The sequence below is a fragment of the Lathamus discolor genome, chromosome 13 (assembly GCF_037157495.1).
Source record: "Lathamus discolor isolate bLatDis1 chromosome 13, bLatDis1.hap1, whole genome shotgun sequence".
In the NCBI taxonomy this organism is placed as follows: domain Eukaryota; kingdom Metazoa; phylum Chordata; class Aves; order Psittaciformes; family Psittacidae; genus Lathamus; species Lathamus discolor.
The window spans coordinates 5720599-5740272 of NC_088896.1; the positions used below are offsets into that span (position 1 = coordinate 5720599).

The 19674-nt window shown below is 47.6% G+C and overlaps 2 long non-coding RNA genes across 2 annotated transcripts in view; both read right to left on the reverse strand.

The window, feature by feature from the left end:
- LOC136021533 (uncharacterized) overlaps window positions 1-4701 on the reverse strand; it is a 141122-nt gene extending 136421 nt beyond the window's left edge. Inside the window, exon 1 of the long non-coding RNA XR_010615805.1 lies at window positions 4488-4701. This is a non-coding gene — a long non-coding RNA (uncharacterized LOC136021533). The remainder of the gene's footprint in view (window positions 1-4487) is intronic.
- Window positions 4702-8850: 4149 nt separating this feature from the next.
- LOC136021391 (uncharacterized) lies at window positions 8851-16606 on the reverse strand. The gene is made up of 3 exons (XR_010615755.1): window positions 16471-16606; window positions 14373-14458; window positions 8851-12654 (listed from the first exon to the last, which is right to left on the reverse strand). It is a non-coding gene; the product is annotated as an uncharacterized LOC136021391 (long non-coding RNA).
- Between the last annotated feature and the right edge of the window lie 3068 nt (window positions 16607-19674).

Sequence of the window (19674 nt, forward strand, 5' to 3'; positions counted from 1 at the left end):
ATCTATTTTGTCTGTGTTTTACCTGCCTGCAACTTCACATCGCAACAGCCAGAAAAGATCATTTTGGGATCTTCAGTGCAAGCTGCCAGAAATGTGGTCCTGAAGAGAGAAAGAACTAGCAAAGCTCATTACATTGACACTGGTTGCAGATAGGAAGGTGTTGGGGAGCAGCTAGTCCTTGAAAAGCACCAAAATGTGATGACCTCAACTGATAGCATTATTTCTTTATATGTGGGAGCATCCCAGTGTGAATACAGGGAGTTTCATTAAAGAACTAATACATTGCTCTGTCTTCTGATGCCCAGTCAAGGTTAGTACAGGCAGAAAACCTGCCTGGCTGCAGAGGGGGACTGTCCCTGTGCCTTTTCTGCTGTATGACCAAGATTGTGCCACACCAACCTAGCAGCATGGAAAAGGGGTTTGAATGGCTGTGGAACCCCAGGGGACCTTGTTTAGTGAAGGGCTGCAGTCTTTGGGGCCACCTATTTGGAACCAACACAGAATTAATTTCTCAAGGGGAGAAATTGGTATGTGTTAAGGAAAGAAATAGCACCCTCTGCTACCTTGCACTAATTGCAGGGCCACATGAGGGTCTGGTAGGCAGCTGTTTGGTGTAGGAAGCTTTGTGATGTGAAACAGAGATGACAGCAAAGGACCAACAGCGAGAGGCTTAGGATGCTCTATTTCCTGAGACCAGAGAAGTGACCTGATTGCAAAACCTCCAGAGAAGGCTCTGAAACCAAAAGGACAAAAGATGCAGCGAGGTTTCGTGGCTGTAATCCAAAAGTTAAACAAAACCATCCAGAAATAAGTGCAAATTCAGAGCTCTCGGCTCTCTCCACACATGTTCAGTTCCACACGAGCACCCTAACACTGAAATAGTTTGTGGGAGTCTTAGACCTGAATTATGCAGAAGGTCACATTGGATCATCCCTGGGCTCCATCTGCCCTTGCACAGAGGCTTTTGCAATAGGCACCCTGTTAGGTTTATTCCAGATGGGAGAACCCAGATGTAAGGTTGCCAGTGACACAAACACAAGGTGAACATATAGAACTTAGTGCAATACAAAGCCATGGCCCACACCTTCGTTCAGCTGACAACTCAACATTAATGATAGGCCTTCTCAAACTCATGTTTGCCCAGGCCACTGAAGGCATGGTAAAAGACTGTAGGAAAGGGATGGAAAGGGACAGAAAGGTCCCTTTTTCACAGTCAGTTCAGCAACAGCCCCTTGGGATTGCTGCCCTGTGGTGCAGTTATAACTGCCATTAATTACGAGCCCTTTGTGGTATTTCTCTGTATAACTCCCTTGCGATGCTCTGAGAAGGTACATGTAAATAGCCATCATTAGAGGAAGCCACAGAAAGCTGTAAAGTTAAAGTGGATTTGTACTAGCAGTCCGCAAGATCTGAGATAATGTGTTTTCATGGGATCCAAAACCCCTTCCAAAGTTTTCCCTTTGAAGTCTACCACAAGGCTGCTGAAGAGACCACTCCGCTACCGAGATTTGTGTTTGCACATGTGTGGTGTCTTACCTTACAGAAATGACAGGGAAAACGCGAGGTACAGCAGCTCTAGAACAGCGATGAGATTGTTCCAAGTTAAATGTGCTTGCATTTGAAGAAACATTTGTGGAGCATCATAGGTGACCACCAGACGTCTCCCACTCACAGCTGCTTTGTGGCAGCTCTGTTAGAGCAGCCAGTAAAGTACATACATTTACTGGATATATGAGTCCAGCAGGTCTCATGAATCAAAGGTTCCTCATGAATCAGTCTCTTGCTGGAAAACACAAGTTCATTAAGCTCCCAAAATGTTTTGTCTAAAACATCTCCCCTTTGAAAGAGCTCTCATTGAGATTTCTTTCCTTCCATACAGCTCCATCTTCTTTCATCCCCATTCAGCCCTGGGAATCACCTGAACCAGAGTAATGCTTCCCTGGCTATTGAGTGGATATGTCTAACCTAAATCCTTATTATCTTTTGCCATTATCTCAAGGAGAATGTGTCATGCAATAGGCTGGACAAGCAGGGGTGTCCCCCTCACGTGGGACACTGGTAAGAGCAGTGGAACACTGCTGAAAGGGACACTTCTGGGTTTGATACTAGCTTGGTGCTCTTTAAAAATGTCGATCTCCCTGAAGCTTAGCTTTCCCTGATGAAAATCAAGTTGAAAACAGGAAAAACTTCATCCAAATTCTCCTGCAGCTTAAACTGCTCTGAATATCTTTGTTCTTCAGGCCCCACAAACATCTAAGGACTCATCTGTGCCCAGGAGACTGGCCCAGCCTCCCAGGGACGTGGTGTTTAGCACGAAGAATCAACCTCTCCTCGTTCCTTGTGGATCTTGACCTCTCCTCATTCCTTGTGGATCTTGACCTCCCTCAGCATCACCAGATTAGCTGGGTAATGCAGTGAAAGACACCCGTTGCTGCTCAGAAAGCCCAAATGTACCAGAGGGAAAGCATGCCTGGGGTGTAAACCCTGCTCAACTCCAACAGTTGCAATTCTTTTCTCTTTTTTTCCCCCCAAAGCAACTCCATAACAAATAAGGTCTTAAACTGAAATTGCTCTTTAGAGAAAGGCATTTCCACTGGGCAAGCTCGACACACAGGAGCAGTATTTGCAGCGCTCGATGGCTCTGATCCCAGAGGCGTTAACCACACGAGCAGTACCCAGGCAATTTGGAAGTTCTGTTTGAATATTCCTACAAGTGCCACTCCTGAGTTGATTTAACACCGGGGCTGTGGTGTCTAATAGCTCTCCAGTGATTAATAACAGCCATTTGTTCAAAGCTAACAGCCCCAGCGTGACAGTAACAGATAAATTAGCCACATTAAAAATATGCTAAAAAAACACATTTATGTACTGGCTCAGTGCAGTATGTGATAGTAATACACATCAGTTGTGCCAATAACAAGCTATTAATGATGAGTAGTAGATGTTTAAGCAATTTTTGCTCAGTTCTTCTGTAATCGTTTTGACATTGTTCATATTTAGCTTGATAAGATGGGCCAGTTCTTATGGGCATGAACATTTTGTACATACTCAGGCATGAATATTGCAAGCAGATGGTGGCAGGAGGGAGAAGAAGGTATGGCATTGTACCCCTATCAGTATCGTTTGTCACGGAGGAGCCAATGTGCCAAGGAATATTTGGGCGTAAATTACAAGGCTGTTTACCAAATTCCATCCCCTGCATTAGATGACATGCAAACCATTTTAATAATGCAAATTAAAACTCTTCCGTTCAATAGATCTCAGGTGCTTCGCTTGCCTATCAGAAATCACTGCAATACACTGCTGTCCCCAAGGGATGACCAGCAGCCATTTGAGGGCAGCCAAGCCCACACCCTGCATCCCAGACATGCCCTAGGCCAGAGAAAGGCTATTTAACCTAAAGTTAGAGGGAAACCTGAAGCTGGCCCGAGCCATGTACTCAGGGCAGGCTGAGAAGAGCAATATGGCATGTCTCCACTTGATCGCATGGAGCCTGCAGGAATAATCCCAGGACAGCACAGCACCCATGATATAAAGAAACTGGCAACCCAACTGAGTGCCCCTTTGTTCCTATTATCTGCTCATGACACTAAAGAAAAACATCAAACTAGCATGTTTTCAGCTGTGGAGGCAAGAAAGGAAGGTACTTTTGTTGAAATCACACATTGCAATACCAAAACCCTGTAGAACTTTGTGTATTATTGGGATGGATTGGCTTTTATTTCTTTTGTTTCCACCACTGATATTCAGGTGCATGCCATGGGACAGCACAATCTTCGAGTTTCCCTGCACATGTAACTCACAGCATGCAATTGCTGCTGCAGTTGCCTCAGTTTTGGTGCAAACAAAAATGAGTGCTGTGCAGGTGACAATATTCCTGAGCAAATCTTGTGAGGCAAGCATAAAACCTGAAATTTAGGACTAAAGAATAGAAGACCTTCAAAACAATCCAAATCCTGCTCCCAAATCCATACACACAGGCTCCAACCATGCGGGAAACACCTGCTCATGCAGCCTGAGAGTGAAATCTACCTGTAATGTGCAATTCTGCATGGCCTCTCAGGAGACATGTCTCCAAATGGCTCCAAGTACATTACTCAGCATGTATGTCAGCACACACACATGCATGCAGAAGTTGGATGCAGGGGTGGTGCTGACAGACACATGAGCTCATTGTTTTGAGCAAGCTGTTATACAGAGTTCAGCCTCCACTCAACAGGCCAATTGCAGCTGAGATGCTTAGGAACTATTTCTCTCTCTTGTCAAAAAGTAATGGACCGGTATGATCAGGCTTGTTTAATTTCATCTAAACACTGCTTCCAAGTTACAGCTTGCTTGTGGGTGTTTGTTTAAACAATCCCATTTTGAAAATGCTTTCGGGGAAAGGAAACCCCAAACCATTTTCAACCATAAGCTTCCCGTTGAGCCAATCATTGATTTCTTATTAAGAATATTACTTCAGTGCAATACTTCCAGCTACCTCCTACCTGGGATGTTGTCTTCCTTGGATCTCTGGTGGCTTTAGGAAGGGAAGGACTGAGTCCAGGATGGGGAAGAGCACAGCCTGCAGCCCATCGGCATCACCGCTGTCAAACAGAGCCACCTGCTCCCCATGCACTCGCCAGCCCAGCCGAGAGTGAGCTCATGGGACAACCATCCCCTTCACAGCACGACCTCACATGAGGTTTAATAGCTCCTTGGCTCCAGCATGTGGGAAAATGTGAACACCTCCCTCTGCTCCTCATTTTTAAAGTCACAGCAGCCAAAACGACCCCTGATGACTACCAAGGAAGTAGCATGGTCTGGTGAACAGAGAGACAAAGACCTTCACCTGGGCTTGCTGTGATTTATAGCAAGGAGCTTCCTACCCCAAGGCCTGATTTTCCCACCTGGTCACAATAGAAGCTTCATCACAAAGACTTTGCAGGCTTGCCCTGCTTAATGCCTCAATACTGTCATTTACAGATACAATGGATTGTCATTGCCTGTTCCTAGGCTGCTTCTGCAGAGACATGGAGATGTCACCTGAAATTCACTCTTGAGCTGAGTATGAAATCTGGGACCTGCTGCCCCACAAACACCAGCTTGGACCAACAGAGGAATATCAGTGAGTCACCCCAGAGTCAATGCTTGCATCCTTTTTATTAACTCACTCACACAAGCAGGAGAATCATCTTTGAGAAGATCTGATTTGAGGTAGAAAAGGGCAAGGAAATATATTTACCTAAGGAGAGAACATAGGAACAATAGAGCAAACAATGGCTGAGCAAATGAACACTTACAAATCACTGTGCTAGACAGTATTAGGCTTGCAAACAACATGTTTTGCGCAGGTTTTTTTCTCAATTACGTGACTCCAAGTCTTTTCGAAACCGGTGGTTCTGTAGCTTTGTTTTCCATCGAGGGTTTCTGCTCAGACACAATCCAGCATGTCGAGACTGCAGTGTGCAATAGTTTGCCATCTACCCAGAGCAGAGCCTCTGCACCTCCCCACCCCTCCCAGCACTGAAAGGGGATGCCCTATGATTCAGCATCTCGGCTGTCATGCAAAGCTGCTGTCTGCTCCCATATTTAACCCCACCCCAGGCTGTTTGCACGCAGTCGAGCTCTTTTTTTGCTTGAAAGATACCCCCTTGGCAACGCATCCCTACAAGTCCTGAGCTGCAGGGAGCTTTCTGACACATCTCACAGAATGCCTTTTGCAGATTAACGTGGGGCACATGTTACGTGTTGGCTGAGGTCGTTTGTTTGCCGTGGCAGATGTGTGGGAAAGGCAGCTGTGATCAAAAGGATTTGGAGGGGGTATAGCAGTAGTGACAGAACCTCCTCCAGATTTAGTGGACTGCACTGAAACTTGGCAGTTTGGGTCTGCTTTGAAGGCATGAGTTACAGCTCATCCCAAGCAAGCAGGGGCAGATGTAGCTCTAAATGCAGATGGTGCGAGAACTCAACCCTAAATAACTCAGTGCTGTTACTGACCATGGCTTTAGCTGGAGGACATCGGGACAGGAAGAGCCAGCAGTCCTGGAGGCCACTGTTGTGCAAGTGAGACAGGCATGGACTCAGATGGCAGATGTCTACCTGGCTCTCACACAGCCTGGTCCTGCTATGCCTTTACTTTGTCTCTGCTATCAACCCAGCCAGAAGCTGCAGCTGGCCATGCTGCCACTCAGGAAAGAACCCCAGATTTCATTCATTCAAGCCAAATCTCAACCTGGCAAAGAAAACATGGAGTGATGCAGATTGGACCTATCAATCATTTGGGTTGGCTTTCACACGTCTTGCAGGCAGCAAAAGCCTTAATAAATATCAACTGCTGGAGATTTCCAGCATCTCTGGAGAAGTTTTCCACGTTGCTGGTGGAGAAGAAGTTAACCAGAATCCAGTACATATTCTGGAGCCTCAAGGCTGAGGAATGGATCGGACCGCAGGGAGCTGAGCTGCAGCCAAGTGTGCATAAACCACCCTCATGGTGTGCAGGAAGGGAGAGGAAAGTGAATAGCTTAGAAGGCTGGAAAAAGCAGCCCAGGGAATTGCATGGTAGCATTGGAAGACAATAAAATCCCAAAATGTGCTGCTCGGATTCAAGTTAACTCTTCATTGTGAAGGAGACGGAGTCAAACTTCTGCCTCCTCCTGGAAAAAGGAGTCTGTTCTTTAACCCTGAGCCCTCCAACAGCGAATTTAAGCCCCTGTGAATAGTGGGTTTTAGTCACCCTAGCAGAAGCTCGCTCAGCCCAAGTACAGACTCAAAGCACAGACCTGTGCACCCAGCCAGGATGGATTTTATGCCAAAGCTCCAACACATGCATGGGCAAAACCTGTGTCCAGAAAACCAGGGCTGGAGGAGCTGAAGCAGCCCCTCACCACCCCCAGCAGCCCAGTCTGCCTCCTCTTGCTTCGCACACAGGCATTGTAACACGCCTGATCAGCAAGTGCCCAGACGTTTCCTTTAGCATTATTAGGCAGGAAATCTGCCTATATTAGTGCTGCAAGCTCATGTTGCAGACCTTTGCCCTGACGGTGTGAACATTGCACGTTCCCCTCTTTCCCTGTCGCTAGTTCTGCTCCGTATGTGAGCCCGTGCAAGATGCTTACTCTTTTCTGCCTTGTTTCAGTCCAAGACTCATTTGCAAGAGCTCAACTGTCATCACATTTATTTTTCTTCCTGGTGCTTTTCTTGGCCTGGCGTGCCGGGCAGTGATGGTATGTGGGCCCAAGGGACCCCAGATGTGCTATGAAATGACGCAGAAGCATCAATATTTTCACTTTGAACGGATGGGGCTTTCTGATGATCGCCAGCTCCTTGCAGTCAAGGTTGTTTAAGGGCTTGGGAGAGAAGAAAAGCACTGGGGGAAACAAAGGAGAGGAGAAAAGCTTGACTGTGATGATCTGGGGGAGATGACTTGGTTTTAACAGGGCTGATTACGATGCAGAAATGGAGTTGCTGAAAACGGGCTCCCCCAGCTTCATTGCTGATAAATCTCTGTGCTTCACTGTGAATGACTCAGGCAGCAAATCTGACAGAGGCACGTTCCTTGTAGCTTTATTTTAAAGGCATTGCTGCTACAAAGTGCGCTCTGAAGGCTTTGCAAAGGGGCCTGATCCTGCCCAAACAGGTTCCTGTGCTGATCTGTGAGCCTGGGACTACCCCCATGGGGGATGCAGATGGGTGTTTTCTGGTAGGGAGCCAGAAGCGGTGTATTAAAGGTTAAAGGAGGGAAGGGTGAGAGGCTCGAGGGCAGGTTTGGTGCTCTGGTAGCTAGGTGGTTTAAAGACCAATGGCAGCAGCTGCTCAAACTTGATAAAGAAGATAAAAATCATTCCCCCGCACAGTATTGATGGATTGACCGGAATAAAAGCAGAGTAAGCAAACCCAAAACCCCTCAGGCTCACAGCCACACTAACCGCCTTGTTTATGATGAGACCAGTTTGGTTCAGCTAAGGTAAGGCTCATGTGTGCCAGGTCCTGTGCAGACACACCAGGACCCATCCCACCCCAACTAATTTATGCCATCAAGACAGAAAGGAGGTGGGAGAGGAGGAGCACACGTACCCTTCCAGGCAACTTGACATGCAAAGTCTTTCCCATGCCTCAGTTTCCCATTTAGTAAATGAGGATAGCAATACCCAGCAATTTTTAGCAGAAACCAAAAAGCATTGTGTCTTATTCATGTGTTTTTATTGCTAGTGCAATATTGGCATATGCAGGGGAAAAAAGCTATGCTATAATTAATTAAAGCAAAACCTTGGGATCGAGTCTAGCTTTGATACAGCGATATAAGATACTCTCTCTTGAAAGAGGAATTGATGTTCATGTAATAGAGCTCAGCTCATCTTCCAGCTGTCAACTGTGTGAGGGACCTCAGAGTGAGCTGAGTGATGTTTTCCATCTCCAGCACTCCAAGGATTTTAAACCATGGTGTTATTTCTTTTGATTTACTTGTTATAGAACTTGTTTTAAAGCCTCTGATAGTTTGGGGTTTATATATCGGGTGACAGTGGGTAAGAGAAACTGTGGCTGTGAAGGCTACTTCTAGTGCAGCTCCAGGACACATTAACACCAAGGGCAGGAAAGCATTCCTAAGTAGTAATAATTGTTAAATAAAAGGGGGAAAAATGCAAGTTGGAAAATGGAGACACAGACGTCTATCAAAAAAATCATTCAAAAGGGAGAATAAATACACTGAACAGCCCCTTTCAAATGGAAAACCAGGGACACTGCAGGGCACTTTGCCTGGTTGCAGTAAATGGAAGGTGTCATGAATTGCTACATGCCATCAAGGGGAGCGGGGCAGCATGAAACCGCTGGAGTACACTGAAGGCTTATGCCCAGAGCCAGGTGCTGCGGACAAATGTTTATTCATTGTTAAGCTTTGCCATTTCTCCCTGCGCTGGCAAACTCAGACTTCCATGGGAATGGACCAGACATCACCCACTTCACAGACGGTCTCTGAAGGAAACCTCCCCTTCCCAGTCTGGGGCTTTGAAAAATACATATTCCAATGAGAAATAAATACAGCATTCCTGTGGAGAACAAAAAGCTGGTTTGAGCTCCCACCTGGAGACAGGAGCCCGGCAGTCAGGTGAACAGCAGAGCAAACGACTCTGTTTGCCTACGGATGCTTGTCTCTCCCTTGACTGATTTTGAAGCTGAATTAGGCTGAGGTTTCTGTCATCTCTCCCCATGCCTATAAAATCCCTCTCTTGTTCCTTGCACAACTCTTCTCGCAGAACAAGTTGGCTGTGATCTATCAGCTGCAGGAACCAGGCCAAAGCGATTACAGCAAACTCAAGGCTGTCCAAACCTCAGCAGGGTTTGGGTTCTTTTCCCCCTTCAGCAGCCCATTTCCCATGTAGGTACACAGATTTGTTATTTAGGTATTTACCTTCCTGTGGAATTTGATTGAAATCATTCAGCCCATTCAGGCGTGAGAAGGGGCACAAGGACAGACAGAAATGCATGGCCCTCAAACAGCAGACCTCCCAGATGTCCTGTCCCTTTGCCAGGCAGACTCAAAACATGATTTCATCCTGATATAGGGAGATATGTTTCCAGAAAGGCCTCTGGTCTCACTAGCAAAACACTAACAGCCATAAGCATCCCTCCTGGAGCTCCAAAGGGTGCTCCCTTGGTTCCCAATGTCAGCAGCACCTTCAAGCATTGTGGTAAAATGCTCTTCATCTGCAAACACCATTTCCCAGAGCTGAGACAGTTTCAAAGAGCTTAATTTTTCCCAAATGCGGAGAATCTGGCACGTGGGGCAGAAAAGACACCTTTGTGCACCAGGGCCCCATCCTGCCTTGCATGTGGTTTCCAGCAATACCCAATGCCTACACCTAGGGAAGGATTATAGGAAGCAAGACAAGAATAGAGTTCTGACTGTTCCTGGGCAGGCCTCAGCTCCCAGTTGTCACTGGGATGGGAATTGCTGATCTGGAGACTGTCTTTGATCCTTGGTCCCTGCATAGGAAGAACTCCAGAAACTGGGCTGCTCCCCTTGCTATAGAAAGAGGCAAACAGCTCTTATTTTGCTTGCCAATGTGACCAGCTGAGGATGGAGATGAGAAGGACCCGAAACCAGATTTGATGTCTGGCTTCAGCAAGCATCCAGACAACATGCCCAACCTCATCCCACAGTCACTCACAACATGAGATTTTAATCAACAGTGTGGGGGTTTTTTCTCTGCAACATCGTTTTGCTTAAGCCCAGCTTAATCTTCTTGACCAAAGAAATGGCAGTGGGAAAAGCAAAGCTTCCCCTTTGAATTCATGCCTGGCTTACCAACAAATGTACTGAAATCCAGTAATGTTCATCATAAAACTACAGAGGAGGAAGTGGGAAGGAACTTGGGGACATCATTCCTCAAGCATCTTAAACCAAAGTTACAGGTCACTTCCATGAGAATAAAAGAAACTATTGACCATTTGATGGCTCCCCTTTATAATCAATTCAGAATTAGCCTTTGAATATTCATTGGTTATTTCTGCTCCCCACATTTTGCTTGCTTGAATGGAAATGCATAGAGAGGACTTCTGTGTTGATTTGCAGTCCCTTCACAAAGCACCTTCTGAAACCCTATGACCAGCAGGTAGTCACGCACCATCAGACTGGGAATACCTGAACCAGACTGTTCTCCCTTTTCCCAGTCCAAGACTGACTTAGTACAACCCATTCCTGGCAATAAAGGTAAAAATCCCCCATTGCCAGTTGCTGGTTGATGCAACTTCTTACTTCCCATCCATTCATCCAAACCAGCCCTTTCCATAGCCTCATGCTGGAACATATCCCAAGCAGCCAGTTTCTTTTTTGTGTGGCATGAAGCAGCATCATTTTTTACATCATGCAAATGAGGAACAAGATCCATGTATAAGCTGAACAGACAACCCATTTTTCACCTGTAATTGTTTCTTTGCCGCATTAATAAAAATATGGTGTGTATTGTGGTTAATGAATATGTAAATGAGAGATGATTAATAACTCATTTGAAGAGAAATGGGAAGATTCGTTCATTTACCTTCTGTAATTCCTCAGTGCTTCCCATCCTCTGCTCGAGGTCCTTCCAGCACCTTAATGCCTGAACCAGGTCCTTTTGACACAATAAACTGGTAGAAACGATATTGACAGTATTAAATGCAAGTCATGCCCAAAGCATTTGGGGTTTTTCACCTCTTCAAGGGCATCTATATTGTGTATGGAATAAATCTCCAGTCACCCAAAAACACTTGGGCTAAATAAACTGGCCTGAAGGGAAAGGTCAAGGAACTGCATCCCAGCTGGATAAATAATCCCCATGCCAAGGTGTCCTCCCATGGGAGAACTGTGGGGTGTGAGCATGGGCTCAGCAAAGGCTTTTCATAGAAAAGCTCCTTTGATGGATGTCTTTTTCCATCCCTTATGAGATCCATGTCTATGAGCAATACCCCTATTCGACAACATCATGGGGTTTTGATTTAAATCTGGAAGTTTTCTCTAGAAAATATCTGATGAAGGTGAAACATTTCCCTCTCTCCCACCCCATTTTTGTGCAAAGTGACTCTTGTTTGTACTACCTGTCCTGCACAGACCCCTTTCAACCTTGTTCCATGATCTCTGGAACTGCAACCCCAACATGGACCTCACCAAAGCCCTTAGCCTTTGCCCTGAAAACACCGATCTCCTGAGAGCTGGGGGTGAGATCTGAGCCCTGGCATGCGGATTGCTTCCCTGGAGCACCAGGTTGCATTTAATGGGCAGCTGACAGCCCAAAGGGTGTCTAGCCGGACCACATTGACCTTCATGGTCGTTATCATCTTATATGTGAGGCTGCTTGGGCATTCATTTTTTTGTTGGAATAGAACATCCCCACTGAGACCTCCCTGAACTGCTCAGTTCAGAGCACTCAAGTGCAGGCAGAGGAACTTTCCTTTGTTTCACCACACTTCAGTGAGTTCAACTGGGTTGAAACCAGTGGTTGGCAGTGATTTTTTAATGCTCTTTGCACATTAACTGGCTCTGCAGAGTGCAAGCGAGCTGGTTGGGGTCTTGAGCTCCTCAGGCCACACAGAGCCAGACTGTGCAGCATTTCCAAGGACCTTGCACTAATTCCTTTGAAGCACTTTATGCACCCTGTAGCTCAACTCCAAGGACACACACACCCTCTCCTGGCAGCAGTTTAACCTTCAAAGAATCCAGGCTCTGCCTTTGGGTTGGCTTTTGTGTTGCCTTGATGATACCACTACCAGCGTGGGACATCTCCATCTTCATACCCATCCTTCCCGTTGTCTCCACAGCCCCAAGAGCCTTTGTAAAGTTAGGGAAGTTTTCCTGGAGCTGCTGGGAATAGCTGTTTGGGCTGCATGGTCTTTTGGGTGAGTTGCTGAACTGGGTGTTCGTTCCCTGCAGCACTGTGGGTGCTTCGACTTCCGGAGAATTCAGGGCTTGATTCTGTTTTGGAAAGAAGCCTTCCAGCACACATTCACATCTTTCCACCTAATCCCAGGTGGTCATTCATCCCTACAGAGCCTTTAACCCATTCCCAGCCTTCTCGCGCTTCTCCTTCCAGCACTGCAGGCTTATCACTGGCCTTGTAAGTGCCTTCTTCATCTTCCAGAAACAGGGAACTCCTCAGCTTTTCAGATACACACAAACCCCAGTTTTAGTCCTCCTCATTACTGCAAAACACAACCCAAAAGTCAGCTCCCAAACACTGCTTGGAAAACTGCTGTTTGCCTGAGCAGGGGTGATGGAGCCAGCCCTCCCTGCAGCTCCTGGGCTTGCTAGGGTGTCCCCAGCTCAGGGGCAGCAGGACATGGCCAAGCTCACAGGGGAGAACAGAGGGAAGCCTCAAAACAGCTGTTCCAAAGCCCTCCACCTGATTCCTTTGTTCCTCCATCCCATCACCTTTCCCCACCAATATGTCCCCCTTTTGCCCCTGTGACGCCAAGGAAATGGACTGTGACCCCACCGTTTCATGAGGGTTTCTGCCCAACAGCAAGCAAAAGGTCCCACACAATCACTGAAGACAAAAAGCATGAATAGATGTGATGGGAAGGTTTCTCCTGAAACTTGATTGAAGGTTCTCAGATACACACAGATAGAGGCCCGCATCAGGACGTCCCTTCCCACCCGGCTCCATCCATAATAGATGAGGCTTCAAAAGCCCATGAGGAACTCAGAAGTTAGATGCTGTGAACCGCGGTTCCCATGCTGCTGGCAAAGGAAGCACGCAATCCAAGCAGGGGAAGGAAACAGGTCTTCTGTCCATCCCATTTCAAGGTGGAATCCCTTTGAGGGGAATAAGACAATTACAATAACTATATAGATTTCTGATGTGCCACACTCACCCATCCATGGGTGCTCAGCTTAAGCACACTGCTCCGTGCGGTCGTACCCTTTTAGCTGGAGCAAGCAGGCACAGGCTCTCCCTTGTATAACTGCTCGCGCCCTGCTCAGCCAAGCAACATGCAGTGCCCCACGCTGAACTCAGCCATTCCCAGCTTCCTGGGTGAGCCCAGGCAGGCACAAACTCAGCAGCAGGGCTGGCTGTGGTGTTGCCCTCAAAACAGGAATTTAGGTGGAGACATGTCATTGGAAATTAGGATTTTTGCAGGAAAAAGAACCAGCGAACCAACAAACCCCCCCTACGGTCAATCATTTGTTCCAATTTTTTTCATTGGAAGCAAAAATTTTCCTTAAAGTAAATGCTGGTTACAGAAAAGCAGCTGTTTGTTTTGTTTTCTGTAACCAAAACCAGAAGATGGGGCTTGAAAACGTTTTTGAAGACCAACTGCTTTGGTCAGTAAAGCAAAAACAAAAGGAAGCTCTTGCAATGACTAAAACAAATGTTTTCCTCTGAACCTCCAGGAACATAAAGAAAAGACATGATTCAATTGACTGCAGTCAGTATTCAAGTCCCTTGATGCTGCCAAAGGTGATGAGGATTTGCTGCCTGCAGCATCATAGACTTCCACAGCCCCTTCCTGCTCTGGTGTGCAGGCATTAGGATGGGATAACTGCATTATAATGCATATGATAATAACTGCATTAGCAGTTATTATTAGCCTCAGAATTAGAACATTTTGCTAATAATTAAAATTATTATTAGCAAAAATAACTCCTGTGTCCAGGGTTTCAAGGACTAACCTGCATCAGGACAGCAATCATCTCCTGCAGGCATTATCTGAAGCTCTTTCAGGCTGTCACCAAGCACAGTGTGCATGGGGAGCATCTGAATGGCTGCTGGGTGCAGAAGGGACCCTTGGAGCCCCAAGCCTGGCTGTGTCTGGGCACAGCTGGTGGAAACACACTGGGGAAGAGGCTATCGAATAGCTGGGTGTGATCACTTTGTGTTTTCTCAGCTACCTGGACCAGTGTTTCCATCACTCCCCACCTTGCACATGGCTCTGTCTTCGCAAGGCTGATGAAGATAAGCAGATCACTCCAATAGACTTGCCCTTGCTTGGAGCAATTCAGCCACTAGGAAAAAGGAAATGAAGAAATAAATTAAAAATCAAGATGTCTCCCTGGGTCTTGGGTTATTTTTATTGATTTTTCAATCTGGACAAAGAAAGTGTCATTCAAAACCCAAACTCTTCCTTGTTAATGCACTTGTGCTGAATCAAGTTCTGTAGCAATCAATTAACACATGAATAATTAAAACAGCATTTTAGCTTCAAATGTTCTGTCCATAAGAAGGTTTGTGTGAATCACAGGGCATTTATTCATACCTAGTTTTCTTAATGGACTTTGACCTTCGGCCTCATGTCTAGCAACAATGAACTGTGAATTAATCCACCGTATTTCATGCGCTGTCAACTCATCCCATCTAAATGGAGCACAATCCCCCAAAAGGTCACCTGAATCTGTGGGGAGAGCAGATGTGGATGGTGTCAGCTTTACTGCAGGCCTTGGAAAGGTTTGGGGTCTACTGCATAGGGTGCCCCAAGGCACCAATGGTACCAGCAAAGCCTCAGACCATCTCCCCTGCACAGCCTTGGGCTTTATTTAACTCAACACCAGGCTCAGGATCCCATTGCAGGGTGAAAATGCCATCATTCTGCTTAGGCAGAAGCTTGCTTCATACCTTAGCCTGGTCTTACCAAAGTCCTGCGGGATGCAAGCATGGGATTCTCCTTAGAGATCTCCCACCCCACATCCAGGGCTCCACATCCCTTGAGCAGCAGCAGCCCCTCTGCTCTATGCCCTCTGCACTGGGCCCATGGCCATCACAGGAGGGGCAAAGGTCCAGAGCTCATTCCTCTAGCCCCTAGAAAACCCACAAAGAATCATAGAATAGTTAAGGTTGGAAAGGACCTTAAGATCATCTCGTTCCAGTCTTAGAGGACACTGACCCTATGGACTTCTCCAGGCAGGAAGTTCGCTCAGCCTCATTGGAGAGATGCTTCAAAGGAAAGGATGCAAATTCTATTACCCAGCCCTCAAGGTTTCCTCTGTTTAAAATCAGATCTGGGCCGGGAACGTGTCTGTGCTCCTGCACTTTGAGATGAGCTTTAATTAAGAGGTAAAATTATTAAAGCTGCAAGTTATTATAGCCTCAGGACCCCGGCCCAGTGATATGAAGCAGATGGTCCAGGGGCAAGCGAAAGCCCTTTAATAAAGGAGCGTTTGCAATTCATGAGCATTAATTATGTCCACTTCTCTCATTTTAAAATGTTCTGCTTGTCAGGCCTGGTATTGTGTGGAAAGCAAGCATGATGAATTAGGCAAACCCCTTCTGGTTCAGGACATATTCTTTGTGTGCCGAAAATTAAAAGTATTATCTCCCAGAAGATAGAGTGATTGGAATATTTAAGCACTTGGGGGTCCCTACCCTTTCCCCCTACCACCTTTGATTCCTCTTTTGGGTTTTGGAGGGTGCTGCTGGGATGCAGCATCGCCAGGAGGCAGTGGAGGATGCATCACCCCAGTCGCTGGGATGCTGATCATGAGGCACTCCAAGCAGCTGTTTAATGGGTAACCAGTGCCACCCTGGGCACTTATCCTTTTGCTTCACCCTCTGTCCACCCCATCTATTATTTATAAGACTGTAGCCTTTAAAACAAAGGATGAGGGAAAGGGTTGATCCCACTGAAGTCTCTGCTCTGCTGCAGTTTGCCATCACCACCAACATGCTTCCTTGCCTGATTTCCATGTGTATTAAGTGCTACACTATACAATCACAGAATGGTTTGGGTTGGAAAGAACTTTAAGATCATCCAGTTCCAGCCCCCTGCCTCACAGGGGATATTGCACAGGGCCGCCTCACACTAGACCATGTTACCCAAGGCTCTGTCCAACCTGGCCGTGCTCCAGAGATGGAGCATTCACCACTTCTTTTGGCAGCCTATTCCAGTGCCTCACCACCCTCACAGTAAAGAAGTTCTTCTTTATATCCAACCTGAACTTCCCCTGTTTCAGTTCGAACCCCTCACCCCTTGTCCTATCACTACACTCCCCGATGAAGAGTCCCTCTCCAGCACCCATGGTACCTGCTTGCCTGGTGCTCTGTCCTGTCACCAGGTCCCTGGCTGGAGCTGTAGCATTTCAACAGGACCCTGCACAGCCAGACAGAGCCCTGCCTGCCCAGGCAGTGCTGGGATGGGGAAACCAAGGTAATACCCTATGGTACAGGAGCCAGGAGGCCAAGATCCCAGCCTGAACCTCCTAAATCCACACAGTGCCCACCCACCCTGCTCACCTGGGTGATAGGGCAGCTCCAGGGCTAAAGGCAAAGCACCTGGGGGCTGTTAGGAGAGGGAAGCAGCCAGGATCCAAATGCATGGACCGCCCTGGCTAAGAGCTCTGCAGCGTTGCTGGCACTCTGCTTTGTGCAATGAGAGCCATACCTTTAGCTTTGGCTGGTTTGGGCTCTGATATCCCTGCAATAGCACCTCAGTGTCCAAGTCCCAGCACACTTACACAGGAGAGAAGGGCGAAGGTTCACGCAGTGCTGACCTCAGGCCAGCCCAACTCTATTTGCTGCTAACACAGCATCCTACAGTTGAGTAATAGCAAGTTTTGGTCTCCCAGAAAGGGAAGAAATACCAAATCAGTGCTACTCTTTTCAGAGAACAGCCATGGCTGTGTGATTTGGGGTAAATGCATATGAGACCCTTATTTTGGATGCAACAGATAGAGGGATCTTACTGTGTTGGTGGGATGAAGCTCTGACTGAATGACTGGACCTGTGCTGGGTGGGCTTTGGTTGCTCATCACTGTTATTGGTAGACTGAGAGAGTTGAATCTATTTGCCTTGGTGATAAGATGTAGGTTCAGCACTGGTTTGGGCTGGAAAAAGATGGAGATACAGGAAGCACAGGGTGCACTTCAGAAAACCTAGCAGGATGCTCAGTCACCAACAGCACTGCCCACTGAAGCTCAAAACTATGGCATGAATAAACTGGTCACCTGGCACATCAGGAAACCCTGCAAAGCCCCATGAAAATGCCAGTATTCTTGTCCTTTGCTTTCTCCCCTTGTCTCTTTTTCCCTCGGAGCAGTTGAAGCAATCAGTAAGACCACTGAAAACACAAAAGCGCATGATTCCTCCTACCACCCTCAGGAAAGAGGACTTCCCCTTGCTCTGATTCGCAGCTAAAACTCCTCTCCTTGCATTTTCCTAGGTACAAACTCGGGTTTTCTATGCAGAGAAGGTCTCACACCATGTTACGACGCTGGTGCGAAAGGGCAAGGGCTACTAATGTGCTCAAACCACTCCCCAGCCCCAGAGGGCATCAGTCTGACCTCGCAGCATGAGGCCGCCTGCTCTCCCCATAATAACTGCAGCCATGACACAGCCTCCTTAAAGATGACATAGTTCACATTCACAGAGGTTTATTGGCTCTTCCTTTTGCCCCGAGTTAAGACCCATTGTGGGGCCATTTGATTTTTCCAGTCCTTAGAGAAGCCCAGGACTGGAAGAATTGTGCAAGTCCCCTCCAGAGTCCCAGCAAGGGCACCAGGCTTCAGGAGGGCACGAATCCACTCTGAAAATGGACCAGCTCATCCCACAGACTGTGCTAAGCACCAGTCTGAGCTGGTCTCAGTTGAAGCGAATCCACAGCCTAGAGTCAGAAAGTCAGTGCCTTAAACTGGTCCTGCCTGTGGATCGTTCCACATAATAAGCAAAACCAAATGCTTGGGGTTGGCTTTATTCAGTCAGCCCACAGGAGGAAAAGGAGAAGGACGCTATGGGTGCTTGTTGGGTGAAGTGATGGCTCAGTGCAATGGTTGGCTCGTATCTTGGAGCCTGGGTCAGCCTCATGACACCCTTTGCTTCCCCATCCAGGGATCCTGGGGGACAAGCCCAGCTTCCCAACATGCAATACAGGCTGGCAGGTACCCACTGCTCCCACCCCTGCTTTGCAGGTGGGGACACTGAGGCAGCAAAGGCTCGCCCACAGAAATGCATTGCCCAGCACTGCTTTTAGGCTGATTTTATCAAACCAACCCAGAAGGGCCTGTGTACGCTCAGCTCCACCCCAAGACGAGCTCTCTAGGACCCTGATCCCAGCAGCCTGCTGCAAGTGCAGTAGGAATCTGCTGCCCTCTCCTGCCCGTTCCCCGGAATTTGATTTGCCTCTCGGCTTCCTGGGGCTTTAGTTTTGCTCCACGGTTTAATTTGGCCGTAATTTATCTACAGCCACGCGTATAAAACATCTAACTTCTGAAGCCTCTGTCCACATGGATGCTTGTGGGGACTGGAATAATCGCCACACGCTGGTGGGCAAGAACATCCCCAGAGGTGATAGGTAACGCTGCCAGGCTGCTGCAGGGCTGCAGAGCATCCTCTCCGACAGCAGTGCATTCAGTCATGCAGTCCTTTGGTATCGACAGAACATTTCTCCTTGTGTTCCCACCCCTTCACTGGCCATGTCCAGACATTCTGGCTCTCTCCCTGCAAGAAGAAACGCCGCTGGTGCCATCAGTGGAGCTCCAAGGTCTTTGAAGACTATTGCCACTGCATGAAGATGTCCCAGCACAATGACAGTTATCCCAAGGAGGTTCCCAAGGTTGGCTCCAAGATCTCCCAAGAAAAGGGGTGGGTGCCCCTGCTGCAGGTTTCACTGCTGAACCCCAAAGTCCTGTCAGTACCCCAGGGACATTGAAACAGGCTTTAGGTGTAGGAAGCATCTAATGTAAACTGCACTCCAGCATGGAACCTACCCAAAGGGCCACGATCTAAACCTGCCAGGAGCATGCAGGCAGAGCTCAGCCCCAGTGTCTGCTCCCTGCTCTCTCCTGAAAGCAACCAGTCCTGTACCCATCCTTTGAAGGATGCTGAATGTCCCTGGAGAAGCACTATCAGACCGTGCCCAGCAGGCATCTATGGCTTGGTGCAGACTCGAGGCTTATCCTGGTGCCTAAGCCAGGGGATGGGGATGTGGCTCAGGACCTCCAATGCCTTTCTGTAGCAGCACCTGGAAGCCAGGCAGGTCTCCCCAGGGTGGCTGCAGCCAGCCCACAGCACAACAATCCCAAGCCAAGCATCAAAGCATAAGCCCCTTCAGCCCAAAAATACACTGACCTCCTGCCAGCAGTGAGTCATTGCTTTCCTTGCATGCTCATGCTTACAATTTGCACATGCAATCATCCCATGACACAGGTACCTCTCCATTGTCTTGCTGTCAGCCAGCCCAGCTTGCATGTGCTGCTTTCATAACCTGACACAGAGGGCAAAAAGAGCCTTAAAT